This window comes from Trichoplax adhaerens, genomic scaffold (assembly GCF_000150275.1).
Source record: "Trichoplax adhaerens TRIADscaffold_11 genomic scaffold, whole genome shotgun sequence".
NCBI classification, from domain to species: domain Eukaryota; kingdom Metazoa; phylum Placozoa; class Uniplacotomia; order Trichoplacea; family Trichoplacidae; genus Trichoplax; species Trichoplax adhaerens.
The window spans coordinates 1,812,300-1,819,442 of record NW_002060953.1 but is presented as its reverse complement, the minus strand read 5'-3'; positions in this window follow the sequence as shown (position 1 = coordinate 1,819,442).

Below are 7,143 nucleotides of genomic sequence, written 5' to 3'. Positions count from 1 at the left end.
TTCTAAAATAGAAAATGAAATAAGTTGATGTAGCTCAGGAACCACTAGCAGAGAGAAAGGGAGTTACAAATAATTATCATCCATTAATAGCAATGTGAGGATTACTATTAACCGGTCGTTTTTAAACTATCGAAGGGTTGAAATTATGTATCCGACTACAGATAAAATAACTGGCAAAATGTCGGTCTCTACTTTTTCAGTATTAGAAAGAGTTTTCCATATTCTTCTTTCTTCCCTTTAGTAGTGCTTGTTGTAGTTCAAGGTCTTTCGAAATATTACAGTATCGTAACAGCAAATTTCGGCAATGCAGCATGTTATTTTACAATGGAGTATGTTGAAGAAGCTAGGCAGCTGATTGAACGCCCTCAAAATTCTCGATTTTTCGTTATGGAAATGATCGAAACAAATTTGAACTATATTGATGAATAGAAATCTATCTATATTAAGTAAATGATCTTGCCATATTATTACGATAATATGAATTAAAGCTCTTTCTATCTCTCTCATATGTGAGGTCTTTCAAAGCAAATAATTTACTGCACGTTGGTAAAAGAACACTTACACATTTTGAACAGGCTTCCTGTTACAATCTATAAGGCAATCAAAATATAATAATCCTCTTATACAATACCCAAGGATGATAGAAATTTGTTTTGAAGTAGGCGATGGAATTATGTGCTATAGTTCAAGGTCGATTGAAACAATAAAGTTTTATATATTTCAAAGTTTGGGTACTATTTTACCATACTACGACACAAATTTCACGGAAAAATTTTTGATAATTTATTGACTAATAACAAATGCAAAATTGCACTGTTTATTGCTATAAAAATGACCAAAATGGTAGAAAGCCATAATGAAGGAAGTAAGGATGAAAGAGATGCATCTAACCAACATATAAATAAGAAATTCTGTTCTATTGTGGTACAACAGTAACTGCAATAAAATATTCATCGTCGTTTTCGCGATGTAGATAAAGCGCCCGGTCTTTGATTATTTTAGATGGAGTTAGGTAAATTATAAAAATCACGAATGATTAGCTTACATTAAGAGTAGTGGCTTCTAGGCGGGAAATACAATAAATAATTTACGTTGTTGACATGGAAATCTATTTGATAATATTTAGGCTTAGTTCAAATTTTGTAAGGTAAGAGTTTGAGATTTTACTATCGTCCTTTGCTCAGTAATCATGAAGAATTAATTATGTAATTATCATATACTTATTACTGTTATGATTTTACTATCTCAGATTCCCATAGCAATCGTTTATACGATAATTATGGAAAAATAACAACTTATATCTTACCAAATTTGTGATTCCTTTCCAAAAGGATTAATGATCAATTACTGAAAGACATCAATAACAACAAATCAGCATTCTAAGTAAATTAGCGTTCTAAAAGTTTTAAATAAATATCGCGTCGTTTTGAACATGTACATGTATCTAGGAGCCCAGGCTACTTCCTTTTTGTTATTATAATCTATTATTTTTAAACGTGACTTCATCCCATTAATTATTGATTAATTAATTATAACAATTTTTAGAATAATATTTCAATGGCTAGTAAGTAAAAAGACATTGATTCAACGCTATTTAATACCCTTTTCATGCTACTGTTAGGCAATAAAGTCTTAAGTAGCGTTCAGAAAGCTATAATAAGCGCTTGCCCAATTATAATTATTTTTTAATATGATGTCAGCTGTTCATGTCGATCCTAGGAATACAAGATTGCATTAAAGGCGTCTATGACAACGAATGATTCCCTCAAACAGGAAGTATTGGTGTAGAGTCGGAATAGTTTAGCAACCCCTAAATGAAAATTTATAATTTCAGAAGCTTAATTTTAAGACACTATTTAGCGTATTATATTAAAAATCGACTTGTCTTAGTGATTAAATTTTTGAGTAATATTTATGTTAATAATTATTAGTTCATCCCACCGATCACTAAATTCAAGAAATGATGTGGTATGAACTTAATAATGAATAATTCCAATGATACCGTAGTGTTAAATTTTAATGTTAATAGATCACTTTCCTACGTCGCTATTTCCATCTCAATCCTCGGGCTTTGGCTCAATTTCTTTCTACTTTATGTCATTTTACAAAGTCGTTGCTTTGGCAAAGTCACCTATCGACTCCTTTGCGTATCGGTGATATCCGACTTTCTAGCTGATTTAATGCTAACTGCTAAGTATGCGTATAATATTGCTAATGTTGTTTACGCCAAAGCTGGTCAATGGCTATGTAGGATTTTCGTATTTACTATAGCAGCATCATATGGAATCTCCATCTTGACAATTTGCTTAATTGCTATAATTCATTACTTTAAAGTCACTAAACCAGATTATAACTGTAGATTCTTCGGAAAATATACAGTGATAATATATGAATTGATAGTTATTCTGATTGCAATTACTCTTGCATTGCCACTATTTCACTTTCTTGATGTGTATGTTGATGAGCCGAAATTTTGTGATTTGCCTGTGGTAAGCAACTACGTCTCACTGTACTTAATTATTCAAACTATTATTCTCTACTTCATTCCTTCACTAACACTGACTGTAATGTATTGGAAAATTATTCGCTTTATTACAAGATATGTCCAACCTCAAAGTTCATTATCTACGAAATGGAGAGCAATACGTAGTAAAGGATTAGTGAAAATGTTGGTGGTTATAGTGGTGCTAGATATCTTGCTTACTTGGCCCTATTTCGCAACTATTGTGGGGATTGCTATTACCCGGAAATCTCAGCGACAAATACGCCAAATGAATCATACCTACTTTGTACTAACATTTTATTCATTTACTACGACTGGTGCTATAACTATTTTAAATCCCATAATGCTTCTTAATTTCGATCATGAAATTAAACTGGCGTCGAGAAGATTGATTAAACGACTGTTGAAGTGTTGTCAGCAACAGCAGTCTCATGCCATCCAGATTACTGTAACTTTTCATCCGTAATTATCTTGCTGGAGCCTAATATCTGTGAATAAAGATTTTCAATACCCTCAAATGACTAAGATAACTATGGTGGACTTAACTGAATTCATTTAAATCTCATTGCTTTATAGATCATAATACCATAATCAAGATTGAGTCGGTTTGTGTGGACAACTAATTCACTTACTAAAATCCACAACTTTGACAATCTTAATGTTAAAATGACATTATCTTTAATATAATGCTATGATAAGTTCTGCACTCTACAGATGAAAGCCTATGTCAAAAGGTATGCGTAGGGATAACTTCATCGACATGAATCTACTGCAACTGCTTTATCATTACGTAAATAAAATTAGGTTTTCATAAAATATGATATTTTACATTTTCAAAGACGCGATTTATTTCCAGCAACTTTTATATCACAATGATGTGTCTTGAATGTGTTTGATTAAAAGATACAGATTCTAGACGTGAAAATAAAAATTTTAAAAATATTCGTCCGGAGAGCTGTGACGGAATCAATCGAAGTTAATTACAGTAATATTTTAAAAAATATAATTCGTGCCCTGTGCCCTTTGAGTGCTATACCACAATTGCTGGTATACGAGTATCTTAAATGTAATGTTGAGTAAGATTTAATAATCGGGCTCCAATTTTAAAATGATGAACAAGATGAAATTAATTGAGTTTCTATGAGCTAATAAGACGCTGATTAAAATCCTCTCACAGATCATTTTTCATTGCAGAAGATGTCATTTATAGCCTCAAAAGTTGAACATTATGATGATCTACTTAGCATGCAATGTTAAGTTGGAGTAAGATTCTATAGGAACAAATTGTTAAGGGTAGTATTTAATTAATTCGATTGAAGACTATTGATACAGCAGGCTGAAATAGGGAATTGGATTATGTAACAGTAGCAGATACTTCCTTCTCCAATTCTCGATAGAAGATTCTTGAATATTACGAAAACTTTATTATGAAAGGGTTATATTTCAGACCTATAGTTGTAGAAATAGGAGCCTGGCTGGAATGGTATAGAAGAAACTCAATTTATACTATATTAACACGTGATATACCGATTTAAATTGATATTTACCTGCAGTAAATGTAAATATTTTTTCTTAATAGTGATAAAGATAATAGCGAATATTCATCGTGCAACGAGCTTTGAATAATTCAGTTTAATTAGCGAAATAATTACATAGAATAGCTGATGAAAAGTAGTTAAGACCTTGCTAAAACATTCGATATTGAACCTCCTTCAGAGCAGATCCAATTGAGGGTACAAATTTTACTTGATAAATTGTTATTGATATTTCGTTAGAACAAATCAAACCTCGAGAATAGGATCAAAACTAAGCAACCTACTAAAAATATGTAGGCATGTAAGCAATTCGGATCAATCGATCAGGATATTCTATAGAAATATTGTACTGTGGAACATAGAAGATGGAGACAGAAATCTTCAGTAACATTCTACTTCTATTCATTGAAACTGGATTCCTGCAGATGCATTGAAGTTGATGTTAATCCAGCAACATCCAGGTTCTTCTAAAGCATATCAACCCGCAAAAGGCAAGAAGAATCTTCATAGGATAGATCTCTCATAGCCGTATAGTAGAACAGTCAATTAATTGAAATAAATTTACTGCAGCACTCAGACATTCTGGTCTAGTCCATCGAAAAATGGCGGTTGCTTTTCATGGGCCATGATCAATCACGTGATGCAGCCACTAAAGTAAAATGAAGGCGATAGAGAACTTTCCAGAATCTTTCAAATCGGAGCATTAGTAATTTTCTGGAATCAAGAAATGGAATTAACCCTGCACCGATCTATTTGCCAGTGGATGGATTTTAAGTCGTTATTCAATCGGTTATAGGATAGATTATGAATATGGACTTGATTTATGTTTATATTTTAAGAATAAATCAAATATATTAATACTCTAAAGTAGATAGATCATGCCTAGATACAAGAAGAATTGAACTACTAAAATCCTGCCGTGAATGCTTCTGCGCACTGGTCATGCTTTCTTCTTAAATTTTTGGAGTCAGATCCGAGCTGCCTGCCTCCTACAGAAGAAACTATATCCTGGCAACGTTAGTCATAGAAATTTCATTCCATTGCCTTCTCTTCTACCGCTAGAAATATTGTAACCAAATTGTACAGTTACGATTGTTGATCTAGGCATCTATCGTGCTAGATTATGACAAATTATGTGCTACTTTTGACATCTATTTAGATAAATTAAGGTATAAAACGATAAAGCCAATTTACACTGTGCACACAATCAACAGCCATTGAATTGACCAGGTGTAAGGAGGAGTAAGTTTTAATTAAATAAATGTCAATCCTAGAACTTGTCTACTGACGTAATATTAATGATACGTATTTAGATTTAGTCAGTTATAACGTTTACGAAGGGGCAACAATGATATGTAATAATCTAATCTTATATCAATTCTTATAAACTGTGTAGTATCTATGATAGACATGATACGAGATATCATTATCGAAAATAAAATAACTTCAATTTAATCCATAGATATGTTACTTTTCTTACTGTAGTGCTGCTTGTCTAGAGATAAATCGTGAATATAAATGCCTAATAATGCCAACCTAGTTAATAACTTTGTCATTCTATTCCCAAATCGATGAATTCCCCATGTAAATTGATGTTTCTAAACCCATGAATCTAATTTCTACCAGCTGCCGAACGCTACCTTTTTGTTACTTTATTTACTACAGTAGTGCTTATTTAGAGATAAATAACGATCTTGAAGGATCTAATCAAGTCTAATCCTTTCAGTGAGTTTGCAACTAAATATCTAAAGTGATTCAAATCCTAGATCAAAATAACTTAATTCAATGTAAGATGCTACTTTCTGCCAGCTAACTAATAAATTTTGGTAATTTAGTATATCTTTCAAAAGCAAACGTCGTTAGCATAGAGCTTCCTATTTAAAAGCTTCTTATTCTTGATCCACGTACATGACGAAGTATTAACGGCTACGTAAATTGATAGAAGTGACAAGTTTTTGCTTTCTCGATTATATTAAAATCAATTGATCATCGTTGTGATACATTAGAGATCTTGACTAGATAAAAGCTTTGCAGTAACGCAGCATAAATTACGATCAATAAGTTGTCTCCTGAGTCACGTATCAGCGATCTAAATCTGTGCTATCGAGAACACTTTCCTCTGATAACGAAGAACATAAAGTATTGGGTGCCTGGTACTTTGCTTTAAATACTAATTTAAGAACTCTTTTCATTATTTTGAATACCGTACCGCATTTATAGACTCTTCTACAATAGCTCATGAATCTTAAATAGTACTATTAACGTTAAGACCTTCCTTTTAACTAGAGAATACTTTTTCTTACCGTTATCTAATGAAAATAACATCATTTACGAACTATCATATCTAATAACTGATACAGGATAATCAGATTATGACATGTCCCATCTCCGAACGTTTACATGATAATCTTCAATCTTTCTGATTAGTAAAGTTACAATCACAATGATAGGCTAACAAAATTTCATAGCATAGATATTTCCGTAGCAATCTATATATAGCAGCATTAAGACTGTCACAGTCTTTACCTAGCAGTGCACAATTGATAGCTTAGATTAATAAGTAACGCCTTAATTGTTATGTTTCTAATTTCTAGACGTGAAAAAATTTTTTAATTTTACTACGTTTAAATATGAGATCATTACGAAATCGTATTGATATGTTTATCAGTATAATATATTTTTTGAGTACATGAATGTTTATATTATCTGACCATTGTGCTCAGAATTGTAATAGATTAAACCTACTGTTTGTTAAGCGCCTTACATATGTAAAGTATTCCATAAGATTGATGCATGACATTTGAACTAACGATGGATTACAGTATTCATTGCAGTATCTGTTAAATGTTACATGGTAACGGTTTTGCTTGAAAGAAAATACTTTCAAAATATTAGTATGAAATTTATAAATGTTGGTAGACATATAGAGTTAAAGTTTACAGCTCATAATAATTTCATAATTATTTTACGGCATAAAAACTCGTGAATTTACTAAGTAAATTCTTAAAGTATCGCATTTTGATCAATATATATGCACTTTATCTTTAAGCTAGCCCTTTAAGCTTTTAATATTTCATTTATTTAGAATTTATACAGACATCAAGC